This window comes from Ceratotherium simum, chromosome 16, assembly GCF_057802395.1.
Source record: "Ceratotherium simum simum isolate JZ-2026a chromosome 16, ASM5780239v1, whole genome shotgun sequence".
Taxonomy (NCBI): domain Eukaryota; kingdom Metazoa; phylum Chordata; class Mammalia; order Perissodactyla; family Rhinocerotidae; genus Ceratotherium; species Ceratotherium simum.
The window spans coordinates 56,987,815-57,007,951 of record NC_141915.1 but is presented as its reverse complement, the minus strand read 5'-3'; positions in this window follow the sequence as shown (position 1 = coordinate 57,007,951).

The following is a 20,137-nucleotide window of genomic DNA, read 5'->3' as shown; positions in this document are numbered from 1 at the left end:
AGAGAAGGAAAGAGGAAGGAAGGTGAATGAATGAGGGCAATCTCAGGATGCAGAGGGCAAAGGAAAGGGAGGTAGAAGCAACCCAGGGGTCCTGCCGGGTCCTGAGCCTCATGGCCCCTGGTGAGCTCAGGCTGAGTGGGAGCCAGAGAGGGTGGGGGCTGTGGGGCCACAGGAACTGTAAGAAGAGAAGGTGCATCTGTGGTCGGGGGTGGGGGGTGGTCTCTAGGAAGAGAGACCCCCCTCCCCCTTTCACTTCATTTGAATTGAGAGTGGTGAACGAGCTGTTCAACCAGTCAAAACCAGAATCATTGTGGAATGTGGCCCTTGAGAAAGGTTCTCCCCACTCCCCATCCCCTAGAGAGAGGACATTGGCTATTACCGATTCACCCCAAACCTGCGCTAGGGAAGCTGCTGAGGAGAGGGGGGATAAGGTCCAACCAGAGGTGATGCTGGGCTGGACCCGGGTGTCCTTGGTGGGCTGCAGGCCGGGTGCAGCGGGCTACGGGGTAGGGGAGCCATGTCTGGGGTTTTGCTTTGTGCTCTACACTCAGGGATAGCCTTGTCACCGAAGAGCTGAGCAACTGAGTCAGCTCGCCCTGGCGTGCTCGCTCTATGAGCGATGGGGTGTCAGGAATGGGGGTACGGAGGCCGCGGTTCCTTCCCAGCCAGACGGTCCCGGTCTCGCAGCCCCAGAACGACCCCTGCTGGCCGCTGCGGGAACCTCACCCGGGAAGCCAGGCCCGTGCTGCGGGCGAAGGTGCCATCCTCCCTGGCTTTCTCCGGGGCCGCTTTCGTCCCTCGCTTCTAAGAGTGTGGCTCCATCACGACGCCTGAGGCACAGAGGAAAACGTGCGCCCCATACATACTCATGAAAATATCCTCCCGTAGTCTGAACCAAGAGGAAAAAAATAAATGCTCTATTTTTTTAAAGACTATACATAAAGCCCCCCATTTCCCAAGCTGTTGGCTCGCCTTTGTCAACAACTATAACCTCAGTTGGGGACACAAGAGCCACGCGGAGTCATTAAAACAAACAACAGCCTGCCTTTGTTTAAAATTTAATTTTTTTGTTCATCATGGATATTTTTGTTTTAATACATATTTTTTTTAAAAATATTGTATTTAAATATTATTTCTCTTGACTTCTGTCCCCCTTAAATTTTGTGCCCCAAGCAAGTGCCTCACTCACTTCACCCTATTCCCAGCCTTTTCCTAGTGGATCCTGTTTGAGGGACCCATATTTGACAGCAAGAAAGCCCCCTGTCCACTTCTACCACGGCAGTGGGTTTCCCGGTGGCTCATTTGATACCTTTGGTAAAAGAACTTACCACACCAGGGTAAGAGTTTGGACTTTGGCAGTCCCTCATGGTTGGAGACACTGGATCAGAAGCTTTTGGTGGAAGGAACAGAGGCCCATTCAGGCTCCCAAAGGGCGGGGGGCTGTACAGTAAAGTTCGTGCTTGGAAATAAGGGAGTCAGGCCTCTGGGAACCAGGAAGAATCATGAGGCACAGCTTGCTGGAAGGAGGGACTCCAGCGCCACTGCCCAGGAGCCTGGGAACTGGATGCTGGACTGGCAGAGTGCAGCTCCAGGCCAGACAATCTCCTGACCCTCAGCGGTGGGGCTGGGCCCCCCACCACAGCACGCACAGACCCTGGGACTCCGCTCCTCTCAGCCCAGCTTCTCAGCCTTCCACCTCTTCCCACCACTGAGTGACCAGCTCTGGAACTCCGCAGCACAGAGATGCTGTTTGATCCAGCCTTTCTCAGTGTCTGTGGGTGGACAAGGCTCTCGTTTGAGGCCACCATATAAGCCACTGCTGCGCTGGGTGAGGTGCCCACCTGGCGCGGCCACGGCCATGTGGTACAGATCATGGCTGCTGCAACAGGACTTGCACCAAGGGCCTATTTCAGTATTTCTGGCAAAGCACAGAGACCATCCCCAGATGACTTCCTGCCAGCTTCAATTTCTTGGTCTTAGGTTCTCTCTCCCACACATGAAACCCCCGCCCCACAGCCCCCAGTCCTGATGGCCCAGCCCCCATACTTGACCTTTTCTTGAGTCGCCCTGTTGCTTCAGGCCTAACCCCACAGCAGCCTCCCTGCCTTCTCCAGTCCATCCTTCACATGGATGCCAACTCAGTCTGCTGGGGACAAAAGTGGCCCTGTTCCTGTTCCAGAATCTCCAGTGGCTCCAGATTACCTGGCAGAGATGGTCTGAGATCCTCAGCCATCGAGAGCCCCACAGTCTGGCACCAACACGCTGCCCTCATCTTACCTGGCAAATCTGAACTTAGTCATTCTCCATCACAGATGTGACCTTCTCCAGCTTTGTGCCTTTGCTCACTTGCCCCCACTCTGGAGCAGCCCTCTCCTTCCCACCCCAGCATCTCCACCCATTAAAATGGTACCCCTTCCTCCAGGCTGCTCCATGCCTCTCCTTGCCAGAACCTTCCTGGACCAGCCCCCTTCTTTGCGTGTTGGGACCACCTCCCACCTGAGCACTGCGGTGTCCACACTATGCTCAACCTCTCCTTCCTCCCTGAGACAGGTTTGAGAGGTGATGTGACATCTTTAACAGCACAGCTGGATGGCTGCGAGGATGGTGGGTGCGGAGATGGTGGCTGCTGGGGACAGCGTGTCAGGCGGAGAGGATGCAGTCTTGAACTGGGGGTAGCAGAGGTGGTGGGAGGCGATAGATTCAGGATTTATTTTTGAAATTGGTCCAACACGATTGGTGGTTTGGATGTGGGGGTGGAAGAGAGGACAGTCGAGGGTGCCTCCAAGGTTTCCGATCTGCTTAGCTTGGTGAGTGGAGTGGCCATTTTCCAAGGGGAAATGGCCAGGAAAGAACAGCTGTTGGCAGGAGGAATATCAAGAGTTCTGCTCTGTCCACATGGAACGCGGGGTGTCCGAGAGGCGTTGGATGCTGCAGGCTGGAGCACGACGACGCTGTCAGGGCTGGGACTTAAATTTGGAACTGGATGAGATCACTGGGGAGAGAGTGTGGGAAGAGAGGAGAGGCGAGCGCTTGAGCCTGAGGTCAGGGGTAAAGTGAAGGAGGGGTGTCGGGGGTGGGACAAAAACCTAGAGCTGTCCGAGAGCCTTTCTTGGCCTGACCAGCTGTGTCGTCACTGCTGCGGGGTCCAGAGCTGTGAGGACAGATGCAAGGCATGCCCAGGACAGCCGGAGGGGAGGGAAGCCTGACTGGGGGGCAGGGGTGGCGGAGAGGGTGGGGAGGGAGACAGGGGACAGAAGTGGAGGGGAACATGGAGTCAGGGGAGAGAGGGGCCGGTGCATGTTTGTGAGAGAGGCCCAAGGTGCATGCAGGGCAGGGGGCAGGATTGCTGGAGGGAAGTCCTCCAGGAGGAGAAGGAGGTGGCCTTAGAGGGCCTGCCTGGGAAGGCGGAGAGCTGGCTCTGCTGCCGGCTGGGAGACGTGAGGAGGGCAGATGAGGCACTGGGCTGATGTATGAGTGAAGTATGAGTCAAGGTCATTACCTGAGGAGCCAGTGGGTGTGAGGTGCTGGGGGCGTGGAGGAGAGAAGGGAGGGTGAGAAAGTCTCAGCACAGGGAAGGGTGGGTTTACTTTGGAACAGGGTAGAACGTGTAGGGCAAGTTTGTGATTACAGAGACGTGTGCTGTGAACTTGAAATGAGAGCAGCCAGCGCCCTCCCCTGGTGACTTTTGTCAAAGAAAAACCACAGCTGGGCAGTAGTTAGAGTGGTTAAACCAGACTTCATTCAGGACTGGTTCAATAGAAAAGAGACCTCAGTGTAGAACTGGCTCGACGCTGAACACAGCGTGGACAAGCGGAGATTTACAGCCAAGGAGCAGCATGTGGAAAACTACCAAGAGGAAACACCAGGAGTGAGGCGGGTTCTGGCTAAACCCACCTGCCAGGATTCTTGCTGCAGGCAGGCGCGGGGATCAGACACCACCTGGTGGGGGGTGTGGAGGATGAGGAACCCTAGACGGGAGTCTAGGTAAACCAAATGAGCAGGCTTCTTGCTAAAACTGGACAATGCTGACGAACACAGAGTCCCAAAGTCAGGCCTGGTGGAGAAGACCAGAGGAGCCTGAGCAGAATGAGAGAATCTTTGTCCCCATCTCCCTCGGAGTGCAGGGAAGGGGCAGTGTCCTGAACAACTGCACAGGGACAGGCAGGCAGGCCTAGCCCTGGGTCCTCCGAATGGACGGGTCACGTGGGAGGGATGACAGGCACGCTGCCCAGAGCATCCCCAAGAGCCCATCCAACCACATAGGGACCTGAGGAGCCCATCCCTCCACCCTGCCTCCTCCAGCCCTTTTCTGCAGCCAGTGTGGGGGGGTGTGTGGACCTGGGGAGAGGGCCGGGGCGGGGGGGGGGGGGGGGTGGGAAGGTGAAGGGGAGGGGCCTCCCAGGACAGGTGGGGAAGTGAGCCCTTGACCTTGTCTAAGTCCAAAGACAGCCCTGCAATACCGTTAATTGTTAAAAACAACAATTCTGTTACGTAAAAAACAAAAAATTTTAACTGCATTTCAGAAAATTTAGAGAACTCACCCTTAATCCATCACCCTCACCCAATCTTCCAGATGTCTTTTGTATGCACTAAAAGTTTTATAATGCTTTAAATTTTTATACATAGTCTTAAAAATAGCATTCATGGGGGTTTTGTATAATTACAAAAGCAATGTATGATCATTGCAGGGAATTTGGGGAAAAAAGAAAAACAGAGAAGGAATAAAAATCACCTGTGATCCCTCCAACCAGAGATCAGCCCTGTTGGTGTTTGGTGTAAGTGGTCGCAGCCTCTCCCTGGGGCACACGTTATATCCGGCATGTGTGTGTTACGTTTTATGTTGAGTTGGGATCCACTCTGGTTTTGTGAGATCCCTTTGCTTGCAGGAAGCCTCCTGGAGCTTACACAAGTAAATGGCTTATGTTGGGGTCACACAGGGACAACAATAGCTGTTGACTCCGTGGCGGCACGTGTGCCTGACACGTTCCCCAGGGTTTCTGGCTGACCCCGGGAAGGAGGCCAACGTCTCCTCCCAGGCAGCCGCAAAGCCCCCTCCCCAGTCTGCAGCTTCCACTCTCCCCACCCTCCACCCCCATCCTCTTCTCCACTCAGTGCCCAGAGGAGGCTTTTACGAGTGAATCAGACTGTGAATCAGACCATGTCAGGCCCCTTCCCGCCCCATCAAAACCTTCCCAGAGTTTCCCACAGTCACATGTTAACAGAATGCAGAGTCCTGGCATGGCCTACCGGCTAGCACGATTGGGCCCAGGGCCCACCTCTCCAGCCTCATTTCCCTCGTGCCCCCCTCGCTCTCTTGCTCCAGGCCCTCCTGCCCTTGGCTCTTTGCTGTTCCTTGCACATCCCTGCCCCAGGGCCTTTGCATCTGCTGTTTCCTGTTCCCAGAATGCTCTTCCCCTGCATCATCTCATAGCTTCCTCCCTGCCTCCAGTTAGGTCTCTGCTCAAACATCACCTCCTCAGAGAAGACTTCCCTAACTACCTCTCCAACACAGCAACCCCTGTCTCTCTCTCTGCCCTGGTTTATTTCCTATGGCTCTGACCTTGACCTGACCTTGCACTTTTGGATTGTCTGCCTCCCTCAGTAGCACATCTCCTTCATGAGGGCATGGATCTCACCTGTCAGAGCTGGGACCAAGGTGAGGTGATGAGTTTTGCCTCAGGGGCAAAATTTAAGGGGGCATTAAAAACCCCAGGAATCAAGAGAAATAATTTTTATGTAATTTTTGTGTGTGTGTGTGAGGAAGATCAGCCCTGAGCCAACATCCATGCTAATCCTCCTCTTTTAGCTGAGGAAGACCGGCCCTGAGCTAACATCTATTGCCAATCCTCCTCCTTTTTCTCCCCAAAGTCCCAGTAGATAGCTGTACGTCATAGTTGCACATCCTTCTAGTTGCTGTATGTGGGACGCGGCCTCAGCATGGCTGGAGAAGCGGTGAGTCAGTGCGCGCCCGGATCCGAACCTGGGCCACCAGCAGCGGAGCGTGCGCACTTAACCGCTAAGCCACGGGGCTGGCTCGAGAAATAATTTTTAGAAATTGAAATTAATACCCACAAAATCCATGATGGAAAAAATACCAAAATTTTAAAAGAAGACAGGATCCATTTTCCTTGCTCCTCTATCGTGTGTGTCTGGAGCCGCCCAGCCGTGGCTGATGTTGGGCAACATTCGCTGAATGAGTTAAGAAGAGCAGAAGAGGAGGCAGATAGAGTTGGGTAGAGGCAAAAGACCAGAATCTAGTGGACAGAGGGAAGAGGGACAGAGGGGGGAGGGAAGGAGAGAGGAGGGACAGAGAGAAGAGGAATCCCCCCAGAGGGGCCACGCTGGGAGTCCCGAGGAGCCCCCTGCCCTGGGTAGCAGTGAGGTCAGAGGCCAGGTGAGTCCCCTAGAACAGGGCAGGGACCAAGGCAGTGAGTTGAGTTCTGCTTTCAGGAGAGCAGGGAGCGATGACGAGGAAAGCCAGAGGTAGAGTAGGTGCTGGTGGTGGTGGTTGTGGGGAGAAACTCGAATTATTCATTGTGTTCGTTTCCTGTGGCTGAGTAACAAATTATAACAAACTGAGCGGCCTTAAACAACAGAAATTTATTCTCTCACTTCTGGAGGCCAGAAGTCTGAAATCAAGGTGTGAGCAGGGCTGCGCCCCCTCTGATGGCTCTTGGGAAGTATTCTTCTGCTATAGACTGAATGTTTGTGTCCCCCCAAAATTCATGGGTTGGAACCTGATCCCCAAGGTGATGGTATTAGAAGGTGGGGCCTTTGGGATGTGATTAAGTCACGAGGGTGGAGCCTTCATGATGGGATTAGTGCCCTTATAAAAGAGACCCCCAAGAGCTCCCTCGTCCTTCCACTATGTGAGGACACAGTGAGAAGACGTCCTCTATGGTCCAGGAAGAAGGTCCTTGCCAGACACGGAATCCTCCGGCGTCTTCATCCTGGACTTGCAGCCTCCAGAACTGTGAGAAATAAATGTCTGTTGTCTATAAGCCGCCGGGTCTGTGGTATTCTTGTCATAGCGGCCAGATGGACTCAGATGCCCTGCCCCTTCCAGCTCCCAGGGCCCGGGCGTCCCTTGGCTTGTGGCTGCACCGCTCCAGTCTCGGCCTCCATGGTCACATGGCCTTCTCCGTGTCTGTCTCAAATCACCCTCTCCTTTCTCTTTTAAGGACATGTCGTTGGATTTGGGGCCCACCCTAAATCCAGGATGATCTCTTCTTGAGATCTTTATCTTAATTACACCAGCAAAGACCCTTTCCCAAATCAGGCCACATTCATAGGTTCCCGGTAGACATGAACTTGGGGCCTCCATTCAGCCCACTACACCTGTCGTGGGAGGAAGGAGCAATGGAAGAGGCAGGGACCTGCCATGCCTGTGAGCCTAGGACCTGCTCCTTCTGTGAGCCCGACAGTTGCTGAGTCCTGCTGGTCTGGGTGCCGGGCCTGCCCTGGAACTGTCCATCCCAGCGGGGGACAGAGTAATGAACATGTGAGCAGCAGGGTAATTTCAACCGGGTGAGGACAGAGACTCTGGGGCAGAGAGGGTGGCTCTTTTAGAGGGGCCTCATCTGTTCTCCAACCGCCCTCATGACCCTGTTTTATAGCCCAAGAGCTGGGCTCAGTTAACAACTTGCCCACAGACATAGGGCAAAGCATGAACCCCAGGCTGACGCCAAAGTCCAATCTCCCCACCCCCAACTCCCACCATTAGCAGAGAGCAGCAGACAGAGCAGAGAAGGAAGCCATCATTCCTGGCCTGGACCCCTCGCCTGGCCTCCTAGCTGCTCTGCCGGCTTCCACAGCCACCTCCTACAGTCTGTGTCCGCCCAGCAGCCTAGCAATGATTTTCCCCAATCGTGTCAGCCTCAGCTCAGACCTTCCAATGCCCTCCAGGTCCTAGACAGCCCTCCAGTGTCTAGAAGGTCCTAAAAAAGAAGCAGCTCATGATGGGGGTGGTTAATGAAGTTGATAAGGGACCTGGGATGTGAGACTGAGGAAGAAGCAGAAAGGCCTCTCAGAGCCTGAGGGAGAGAGTGAGTGTTTCTTCTCAGTTTCTTCTTCTGGAACTGAGATCTGGGCTGCTGGTGAGAGGGTCCAGGTGTTCGCAGCCTGGGAGGAGCAGTGGGACGCAGCCTCTGCGTCCACTCCCATGGGAGGAGAGGACTGAGGCTGCCCTTTGGGGACGTGGAAAGGCCTTTGGGAGCCTTGAGAGAGCAAAGCTCCTTGGAACAGGCTGTTGTGTTTCTCAGGGACAGAGGGCGGGCTCGTGGGCAGTACCGTTTCAGACTGGCGTCGAGAGACCCAGCCTGGTTCCAGATCTCCCCTGACTTATTGTGCAATCGTGGGCAAGTATCACTCTCTGGTAGGCCAGTTACCCCAGCCTAAAATGACGGGCCAAGTGACCACTGGGGCCCTGCCGGCTCTTGAATTGTTCCTTCTTCTGCTGAACCCAGAGTCTCCTCTGGGAGTTACTTCTAGGAGCCCCAGGGATCTGGAAGCCTAGTGGTGACCAGCACCCCCGCAAGTGCAGCAGGGGTCAGGGATCCAGGCCACAGTCGGGGGAGTGGGGTGGCAGGACCAGGCCCCAAGAGGAAGAACACAGACCACAGATTTCTTTTTTTTCCCTCTTTCTTTACTATTTTTTTTCTTTTTCAATTACATAAGTATACATTTATATATTCTCATTGTAAAAGATTCCAGAGATACCTATGAATATAAAGTAAAATATGACAGTCTCTCTCCAGGCTCCACTTGCCTGATGCCAGGCCTCGAGCAGGTGACTTGAATTTTCTGTGCCTCAGTTACTCACACATACAGTGGGCTATTGGGAGGATCAGATGAGCTGGTACACGCACAGAAAGCAGTAGGGCAGGGCCTGGCACAGAGCTTGTTCTCAACAGTGTTAGCTGTTGCTGTTGCTCACCAGCTCCCACTCTCGCCTCTTTCCCCAGAGGCAACCCACAAATACATATGTATGTATTTTTCTAGTCCTTTTCTACACAGTTGTGTGTATGTATACACACACACATGTATATGTTAGGTAAATGGAGTCGTACTTTAGATACTATTCTGCAACCTGCTTTTTCTCTGCCCTCGTGACCTAATTGTCTCCCAAAGACCCCACCTCCAAATACCATCACCTTGGGATTAGGTTTCAACATATGAATTTGGGGGGAACACAAATATTCAGTCTACAGCAGAGATCTTTCCAACTCAGTGGGGGGAGGTCTACCACATTCTCTATAACTGCTACTTGGTACTTCATTGTGTGGATGTGTTTTAGGAAAAACTCATTGTTTCCCTCTGCTCACACGTGCAACACTTCTGACACCAGATGTGTTGTGTGGGGTTTCACACCCAGCAATTCTGACACTAGCTGCCTGGAGTTAGTGCAGACCCCACAGGTTAAGGGCTGAGTCCCACCAGACTGCCCCCCACTTCAGATGCCAGTTTCAAGTCGTTGGTCCCCAAGTTACCTACAACTTCTGTCAGACTTGGCTACAAATTGGAGGTTCCTATGACCCCTTCCTTGGGTTCGATAATTTGCTAGAGCAGCTCATAGAACCCAAGAAAGCAGTTTACTTACTATTGCCAACTTATTACAAAGGATAACTTAAAGAATACAAATGAACAGCCAGATGAAAAGATCTAGAAGGGTCCCAAGTGCAGAAGCTTCCGTACTGAGGAGTTGGGGTGCACCGCTCTCCCAGCGTGTGAATGTGACCCCCAACCTGGAAGCTCTCCAAGCCCCATACTTTTGGGATTTTATGGAGCCTTCATTACGTAGGCGTGATTAACTCAATCTCCAGCCCCTCTCCTCTTCTTGAAGGATGGGGCGGGGGCGGGGGCGGGGGGGGCAGCGGGGAGTGTGGTGTGTTTGTTGAAAGTTCCAAGCTTCTAATCATGACCAGCCCCATCCAAAAGCCCACCCAGAGTCACCTCATTAGAACAAAAGACACTTCTATCGCTCAGGAAATTCCAAGGGATTTAGGAGCTTTGTGTCAGAAAGCAGGGGACAAGACCAATTTGTATACTTTTAAGTTATTTTACAGGATGTGTATATTACTATTTAACCCCTCCCTAATTGTTGGACATTTAGGTAGTTTCAGATTTTTCACTCCTAAACATGCTGCAATGAACATCTTTGTGCACATAAGGCCTAGAAGTGAATCGTTCAGTCAAAAGATATGATAATTTTAAGATTTGATAGAAGCTGCCAAATTGCATTGAAAAAGGTTTTACCCATTTGCACTCACAATAGTTTGAGAGCCCATTAATCATATCTTTGACAATACTGAATATAATTAATCTTTTTAATTTTTACTAATTTTACAGGGTAAAATATCTCATCATTTTTAAAAATAATTAGTAGATTTTTTTTCAGTACAGTTTTATATTTACAGAATAATGGAACAGATAGTACACAGAGTTCCATATACTCACACCAATTCCTGCCCAATTTTCCCTATTATTAACATCTTGCATTAGTGTGATGCATCTGTTACACTTAATGAACCAATATTGACACATTATTATTAACTAAAGCCCATAGTTTACATTAGGCTCATTCTTTGTGTTGTACTTTTCTATGGTTTTTGACCAACGCATAATGACAGGTATCCGTCATTACGGTTTCATACAGAATAGTTTCATCACCCTAAAAATCCTCTATGCTCCAGCTATTCACCCCTCCCCCCAACCCCTGACATTCACTGATCTTTTTACTGTTTCTATAGTTCTGCCTTTTCCAGAATGTCATATGATTGGAATCATACAGTCTGTAGCCTTTTCAGACTGGCTTCTTTCACTTAGCAATATGCCTGTCAGGTTCCTCCATGTGTTCCTGTGGCTTGATAGCTCATTTCACTTTATCACTGAATAATATTCTATTGTATGGATGGACCGCAGTGTGTTTATCCATTCACCTATTGAAGGATTATCATAGTGTTGTTTTTTTTTACAATTTTAGTATACATCTTTTAAAAAGTGAAATCATTTTTCTATATAGCCAAAACAACATTTTCACGGTTAATAAAATAACAATTTCTTAGTATCATCTAATATCCATATTAACATTTCACTGATTGCCTCAAAATATTTTTATGGCTAGTTTATCCAAACCAGGATGTTGCATCTGGTGGCCGTGTCCCTCGAATCTCCTTTTACCTAGCACAGCCCCTTTGTCATCGCATGGGCCTGCTGTTGTAGAAATCCCACCGCTGGGGTCTGCTTGCTTTGTCACCATGTCCATTATTTTGTTCCCCCAGCCCCTGAATCTCCTGTAAACTGGAATTAGAACTAGTCTGAAATCAGTTCAAACACTGCTGTCCAGAAATCACCAAAAGGGAAGCTGTGTGCTTCCTGCTGCCTCCCATTGGGAGACACAGAGGATCTGGTTGTCCCACCATGAGTGATGAAAGGCTGACCTTTTTTTTTTTTTTTTGTGAGGAAGATCAGCCCTGAGCTAACATCCATGCCAATCCTCCTCTTTTTGCTGAGGAAGACTGGTCCTGGGCTAACATCTGTGCCGATCTTTCTCCACATTATGTGGGATGCCGCCACAGCATGGCCTGACAAAGCGCTGCGTCAGTGCGCACCCAGGATCCGAACCCAGGTCACCACCAGCGGAGTGCACGCACTTAACCACTACGCCGCAGGGCCGGCCCCTGAAAGGCTGACCTTAGAATAGGTGATGGCAGCCTGATCCTTCCAGTGGAAGCAGAAAGGAATCCTTGTGGTTTTGCTTTGTCAGCAAATGAACATCTACTTCCCTATCCACCTTTCACCTGATGATTTTAACATACGACAATCATTGTCTGACTTGGTGGCTCATGATGAATTTCTAGTTTGATTACTCCTACCACACCTATCAGCTAGTGTGGTGGGCACTTGCAAGGGGGCCCCCAGCAATCCCTGCCTCCTGGTATCTGCACCTGTATTAGTTTGCTAGGGCTGCTGTAACAGTACCACAGACTGGGTGACTGACACAACAGAAAGTCATTGTCTCACAGTTCTGGAGATTAGAAGTCCACGTTGGAGGTGTCACCAGGGCCACGCTCCCTCTGACGGCGCTCCGGAAGGATCTGTTCCAGGCCCTTCTCCTAGTTCCTTAACTTGTGGCATGATGTTCTCCCTGTGTGTGTCCAAATTTCCCCTTTATATGAGGACACCAGTCATATTGGATTAGGGTCCACTTTACTCCATATGACCTCATCTTAACTACGTTAATTATGTGACTACATTAACTACAATAATTACATATTCGACGACCCTATTTCCAAATAAAATCTCATTCTGAGGTTCTAGGGGTTAGGACTTCAACATATGAATTTAGGAGAATGCAATTCAACCCCTAAGAATGCCCATACGTAATCTCCTTCCCTCGAGTGTGGGCTAGACCTGATGATTTTTTTTCAGTTAAATTCTCGTAAAATAAAATTAACCATTTTAAAGCGATCAATTGTTATTAGTACATTCACACTGTTGCACGACCATCACCTCTATCTAGTTCCAGAACATTTTCATCACCCCAAAGGGAAACCTTGTACCATTAAGTAGTTTCTCCCCATAGCCCCCTTTGCCCAGCCCCTAGTAACCACCAATCTGCTTTCTGTCTCTATGGATTTACCTATTCTGGTTATTTCATATAATTAGAATCATACAATATGTGGCCTTTTGTGTCTGGCTTCTTTCACTTAGCATATGGACCTAGTGACTTGCTTCTAACAAACACAACAAAAACAAAAAACAAAAGGGAAATTACAAAGACAGCTTCCATCTTGACGGCCCTTTCTAGCTCTTTCATTTGCTCCTATGATGGAAGCCAGCTCAGGTGGAAAGTGGAAAGTTGCCCCGTGGAAAGGCCCCTACGGCAGGGAAATGAGGGGGGCGTCTGCCAGCGCTGACTACGTAATTTCTGGGGACCAGTGCAAATAAAGATGTGGGGCCCCTTGTTTAAAAGGCAGGAAAGGGCCGGCCCCGTGGCTTAACGGTTAAGTGCGCGCGCTCCGCTACTGGCAGCCCGGGTTCGGATCCCGGGCTCGCACCGACGCACAGCTTCTCCAGCCATGCTGAGGCCGCGTCCCACATACAGCAACTAGAAGGATGTGCATCTGTGACATACAACTATCTACTGGGGCTTTGGGGAGAAAAAGGAGGAGGATTGGCAATAGATGTTAGCTCAGAGCCGGTCTTCCTCAGCAAAAAGAGGAGGATTAGCATGGATGTTAGCTCAGGGCTGATCTTCCTCACAAAAAAAATAAATAAAAATAAAAGGCAGGAAAAAGATGTCATTAAAGGTACCAAAGTATAAACCTTTTCCTTCCTTCTGTGGTCTCCTTTGACTTGTCACGGTGTTTTTTATTTGCTATTTAATGTCATTTACTTTAAAATAAAACTTTAAATTATTAGCATGAATTTTACTGTTCATCTTTACACTGCACAGTGCCAGTTTTTAAATGCTAATAAGAGCACTTAACTCATATGCAGAATCATCAAACTGACACAATTAGCATTTCATAGCTTGTACGTGCATACGGACTGTACGTTGTTCTTACCAGAACAGTGAAATGCTGCACCAAACTAACTCAACTGTTTTTATTTCACTTCTGGATTCTACCAAGACTACATGGAAGCCAGCAGCTCCCTTAACATGCTCGCCTTGTACTTGCCTGAATCTCACTGAACTACCCCCCACAGTGTGGGTCCACCAGAACTCTGCACTCTTGGGGCATCTCAAATGCTTTATGAGAACGGCGCTGCAAGGAGCGATGGGGGACATGCGCACGGTGTATCTCCTGTGCGCACATGCACACTCCATCGTCCCATTGGACTTCACTAACAAAACACAAGTTCAAAGATAAAAGTATTAAACACACAGCAGAGCATAAATCGAGCACAGAGCCGTTCTGAGCCTGAGGCCCCAAGCTACTGCACAGGTCACACGCCCGTGAAGTCAGCCCTGCCTCTGGACAACAGCCAGCAAGGAAGTGAACCTGATAGTCAACTTGGAAGTGGATCCTCCCCTAGCCCCGCCTTGAGATGCTTCCCTGGCCCAGCCCATACCGCCATTATAGACCCAGCGAAGCCACGCCCAGATTCCTGACCCACAGAAACTGTGAGATAATAAAGTGTGTTGGCTTAAGCAGCTAAGTTTTGGGGTAATTTGTTATGCAGCCATAAATAACTAATATAGCTGGCATTCTTCTATCATGCCAGACCTTCCTTCCTCCAAATTAGGGCTAGTGGTTACTTTGAAATACAGTTCCTACTGGAAAGGCAGGGTAGATGCTAATGTCTTTCCCCCATTCACCAATTTTCAAAGTAAGATATTGGTTTAATAAATGTCTCATTGGGATCCCAAGAGTTTCTCTGGATTTATCCTGTCTGAGTTTCTCAGGAACACATGACTTTTCACGATTTCAATGTATTTCGTTCACCTACAATCATTTTTCTTTTTATGCTCAAATTGTTACAGTTTGGCTGGTGAGAGTTCCTCCCAGCTGGTTCTTGTGCCCCTTTTGATGTTACCCCATTAATCTTTGAAGGCTTCCTTGCTTTTCGCAAACAAGATGTCCCAGGCTCCCCTCATGCTTTCCCTGCCCCAGACCTGGAGCCGCCGTTTCTCCAGGGGCCCCCCACCCTCCAGTGGTGCCTTCTTTAGAGACACTGAGATCTGGATGCTAGGGGTCGTCATAGTTTTAATTTGCATTTCCCTAATTACTTGTTAGGTGGAGCATCTTCTATATTCATTGATCATTTTCACTTATTCTGTGAATGATCTGTTCTTATCCTTTATCCAATTTTCCCTTAGATTATTTTGTAATTTTGAAATTGATTTGGGGCCGGCCCCATGGCTTAGCGGTTAAGTGCATGCGCTCCGCTACTGGTGGCCCGGGTTCGGACCCCGGGCGCGCACAGACGCACCGCTTGTCCAGCCATGCTGAGGCCGCGTCCCACATACAGCAACTAGAAGGGTGTGCAACTATGACATATAACTATCTACTGGGGCTTTGGGGAGGAAAAAAAAGGAGGAGGATTGGCAATAGATGTTAGCTCAGAGCCGTTCTTCCTCAGCAAAAAGAGGAGGATTAGCATGGATGTTAGCTCAGGGCTGATCTTCCTCACAAAAAAAAAAAAAGAAATTGATTTGTAGGACCTCTTTTTTAGTTTCTAGATATTGATCCTTTGTCACTTACACTCTTTGGAGATACTTTCTCCTCTTTCCTTGGCTTTTAACTTTGTCTAGGGCACCTTTTTATGGCACAGAAGTTTACAGCTTTTATGTCGTTAAATCTGTTGATCTTTTCATTTATGGCTTCTGGGTGGGGCCTCTGGGGAGGTCTCAAGGTTAGGTAAATTGCCTAACATCACACATCAAACAGCTAGTTAGTGGTGAGCTGGGTACACCCGAGTATTTGCCACCAGAGCCAGTGCCCTTTTCCCCAGCCCAGACTGCCCTTCCAGAGCAACTGCAGCCTCCAAGGTGGGGGAGGGAAGGCGTGGCAGTGATCTGGGGTCTGCAGGATGAGCCCAGCTAGGATCCAGCTATGGGAGGTGACATGGGCTCTGGGATAACAAAGTCCATTCCCATAGGCCAGTCAGAATGACCAAGGCTTGGCTGAGACTAGAATGACCCAGAGGAGGCTGATAAGGGTTGAGAAGAGCATGTGTGAAGAGCGGGCTGCTGGGAGTGAGGCTGAGATTTCAAGGCTGCCATGGGGGACGGGACAGCAGCAGGAGGAGAGAGAGATGAAAAGTACCCTTGGGCTCCTGGAGTCTGACCACCATCAGCCCCACCCTGGATGCCCCAGCATTTCCCTTGCGTGGCAGGCAGCTCTCTCAGTGTGCCTCGTAGCACACAAGCACCCAGATAGAGGGTCACTGGTTGCCTTCCCTGGCATGATGTCCGGAATGGTAGGCAGGCTTTGGCATCTTACTAACACTGACAAGCCCTCTTAGGAGCGAGCCGTTGGCTTTGATGCCCTTGCCATTTAGGCGGGACTGACAGGTTTCTGGTGAGAAAGCAGGTTGAGGGAGCAAAGAGGAGTTGCCGTTTCTCCAGGTTCCTTGGTGCAGTACCTCTTATAGCCACTAGGTGGTGACTCTGCACCATCAATACCAACTGCCGAAAACCAAAGAGACACTGGTCCCCTTCTCTGGAAAACCCCTCAACTTCACCTCACTCAAGCCGACTCTTCCTGACTTTGCCCCCCTGGAGCCAATGGGCGAGGGGAGGCAAATCCGGAGCATAAATGGAGAGGACATCTCGGGCCTGTGTTAGCCAAATTCTGGAGAGTGGGGATGCCTTTCTCATCCGTCCCCTCTGCTCTGCTCCCTGGGCCCCCTCCCCCTATCCCTCTCACTCAGACCCTTGCAATAGTCTCTTCACTGGCCTCCCCAACTTCAGCCAAACCGATCTGTCCTAACCACAGCCAGAATGACCCTTCTGAAATTGTGTATGATAGCTGGAAAGAGCATGGGCCTTGAGTCCAGCACCCAGCTGGGCTCTTCACTAGCTGTGTGGCTTTCAGCATGGCCCTAAACCTCTCTGAACCTTGACAAGAAAGTTAGCATCCCTTCATTCAATAGCACTTCATTACATGTTCTAAAAATTTTTAAATCTCAGCTAACAAAGAGACCTCTAATATTTTACTCCACTGGACAAACACAGGGGCATCCTTCAAAGGTATGTTATCAGAGCCTTTCTGACTTCGCTAACTTAGGACTTCAAGGTGCCTTTGTCCTTTTCTCCTGAGGGTCTTCTTGATCTGAGTATCATGGGGGGCGGGTCTCAGGATCTCAGGATTGCTCAGACATGAAAGAAAGCATGTCATTCTGATGTGTTGGGGAACTGGCCGGTGGTTGCTCCCCTCTCCTGCTTTCCTGCAAAGCAGTGCTTACAAAGGACAAAGGCTTCCCATTTTAAAACTATGAGTGTGTGGTCTTGATTCCACAACAGCCTGTTTCCTCATCTGTGAAACTTGTCCTGCTTACCTTGCAGGATTGCTGTCAAGATTAAAAATGTAATCACATCTGAGACAGCACTTTTACATGACTATAAAATATTAGGATACAATTTCCTGGTTTAAAAACTCCCCATTGCTTATGGGACAAAATAAAAACACCTTATCCTGATCCATCAGAGCCTCCACCTGCCTTCCCAGGCCTGTCACCGGTCATCCTCCTGACATCCTGTGATGGAGCCTAACCAGGGGACCAGAAGTTTCCCTCCCACAGCCAGGGCTTCCTTGCTCCTGCGTCTTCCTTCTTGTTCCTTCCACCTGAGCTCCCTTCCTCATCCCTACCTATCAAGATCCTCCCTACACCTTTAGGCCCATGAAAAACAAAGTTTAGACTGTGTTTTTCTATAAGCTGTAAAAGTAATACATGCACACAGTATGAGAAGAAAAGCAAGACCCTCTCTCCCTCCTCTCACCTCCTAGCCCCCACGAGGGGTTACTCCACAAACTCACTTCCAGAAAGATTTTGTGGATCTACCAGCATATATACGTATGTTCTCTTTAAATGTAGGTAAATAGAATTATACTAAACTTGCACCTTGCTCTTTTTCATTTAATGTATCTTGGATGTATTCCATATCAGCACAGAGAGCGCGGCCGCCCTGCTTTAACAGCTGTGTGCCATCACCACAAATTATAGCCCTGGTCTACTTAACACTCCGCCCCTCCGGCTGCACAGGTGCCTGTTGTTGGAGCCAAGGCTGTGATAAGCTCCCTGCACCTACATCGCTGGGCAGTGTGTCATGTTTCGTGGGACAAATCCCTGACATCAGCCACCACCACGAGTCCTCCCCTTCTGGGGGCTCCTACGGAGCTTTCCTGGGAGCTCCAGGGGTGACGGCACAGCTCAGGTGTTTGGAGTTCCCTGGCATCTAAAGTCAGAGTGTGTCTGGGTTCAAACCCCAGCGGCTCCGCCTACATCTCCTCTGCCTCGGTTTTCTCATCGCTGTGATGGGGAAAGACCCGGAATGGCTGCCTTCTCCTTCCTGTTATCGTCCCTTGCACGCTTCCATTCTCCTAGAGAGTGACGGCTCTTTGCAGTAGGCCCTGGTCTCGGTCCTCTCTGCGCCCGGCAGCACCCCGTGATATGGGGGTGCACAATGGCCCCTGTATGTGCTACTGAGGAGCAACCCTCCTGCTTTGGCCCTCCACCCGCCCCACCACCACCACCACAGTGTGAAGATGCCTTTCTCCAAATAATCCCCAGCAATCGGGAGCCCCTTCCTCTCTTGCCATTTCTTAACCTCCCACCCCATCCAGGACAGTGATAAACCCCAGGAGGTGGGGGCTCAGGAGCTCTGTGAAGGGCCAGGGTCTTGGCAGAGCCTGAGACCAACACCAGTGCCTGATTCTAGTCCCCACAGGTCCAGACCCCTTCCCCCTCCTCCCAGGCCTGTGTCTCTCCTCAAACTCTGCTCCTCCAGGTGGTCCAGGACTTTCCGAGAGGGAAGGATGAGGTGACAAGAGTCCGTCAGGGCTGAGAAATGGGCATCTGGACCTTGGAGTTTGTTCCAGCTTCTTGGCCACGGTTTTGTTTGTCTAGTCCGAAGGGGCAGGCTAGGCCAGGTCCTCAGCGTCCTGAGGAGGGAGAAGAGTCCGCCTGGGCAGTCAGACCTGGGCCAGAAGGGCAGAAGGACAGAGTGGCCTGGGTGCCAGCAAGGGTCAGCCTGCACCCTGTACCCACCCAGAGGGACAGAGTTGGGCTGGTCCTGTTGATGCCTCTGGAAGTAGGGAGGTTCAGGAATTTTGGCCCTGGCCCCAGGGCAGATGCGTGAGAGGCTGGCAGGGGAGGTGCCTGGGGATGGGGAGAGAGGATGCCGGGCCCCACCCCAGGGGAGCAGCAGGGCTAGGGGAGGAGCTTCGGTCCAGGAGGGAGATCAGTCAAAGCTGAGCTTCTCTGGGCGGAGAGCAAGTAGAGATTGGCTCAAAGCTGATGAGACATTGGGGTCCCCGTGTGATAACAGTAACAATAACAGCTGCTAACGGTTATGTGCAGGCTCGAGGCCCAGGGAGGTTGAAGGATTGTCCAAGGCCGCACAGGTGGTAAATGGCAAGAGCAGAATCTGAACTCAGGTCCTCTGGCTCCAGATCCCCACCACCTGTGATAACCACCCCATAAGCTTGCATTTCACTGCATCCCCACCATCAACCACGTGAGAAGGCCGGACAGGTGTTGCTGCTTTGCAAGTTAAGAACAGGCTCCCAGGGGCTAGGGCCTGGCCCAGGCCACCCTGTCCCGGAGGCTGACCCTGCAGTTGAATCTTCAGATCCTGAGCGCGTCCACTGCAGGCGCTTGTGCGAGCCAAGGTTCCGCACCATCCGGAAGGATCTGTGTCGTCGGGCCAGAGGCAACGTGGGTTTTTGCTGGGTCTCCCCTAAAGGAGATTCCTATGCTCTTCCAGAGACCCCCGCCGCCCCCGTGGGCACCCAGCGCCGGCTTCTCCCAGTGGCAAACACTCCGCACGCTTTTGTCGTCGATACCAGCTCTGGGCTCAGTGCCGGGGTGGGGGCGGGGGAAGTTGAGCAAGACCCGGCCTCAGCCTAGGAAGGAGGCTCTGCCACAGGAGGATGCGGGGCAGGGCGGCAGCGGCCGAGATCAGAGAAGGCTTCCCGGAGGCGAGGGCCGCAGCAGCACTTGGAGCAGTTGAGATGCTCCAAATGTGTTTCAAGGAAAGGGTGAGGGCTAACAGGTTGCAGGGAACAAGCCCATTTGGCCTGAGGATGAGGGCGCTGGAGGCAGGGGAACGGGAGGGGGCTGTTATTGGAGTGGTTTTTCCTGGGAGGTGACGTGATGATGGCAATTCAGACTTGGATTATGCGCTTCGTCCGGGGAGGAGAGAGGAAGCCGGGAGGGAGAGGACAGGGCCCGGAAGAGACTAGCTCGAGCGGAAAATAGGGCTCTGCACAGGCGGGGACCCCACTGGCTGGAGCGCGGAGGGGCAGGCGCGAGCCCCCCTAGCCGCCTCGGAGGACGCCCCGCCCCGAGCCCGCCTGGCCCCGCCCCGAGCCCGCCTGGCCCCGCCCCGAGCCCGCCTGGCCCCGCCTCTGCCGCCCGCGCGCAGGTAGGGAAGAGGCGGAGCGCCGGGGCCCCGCCCCCAGGAGCC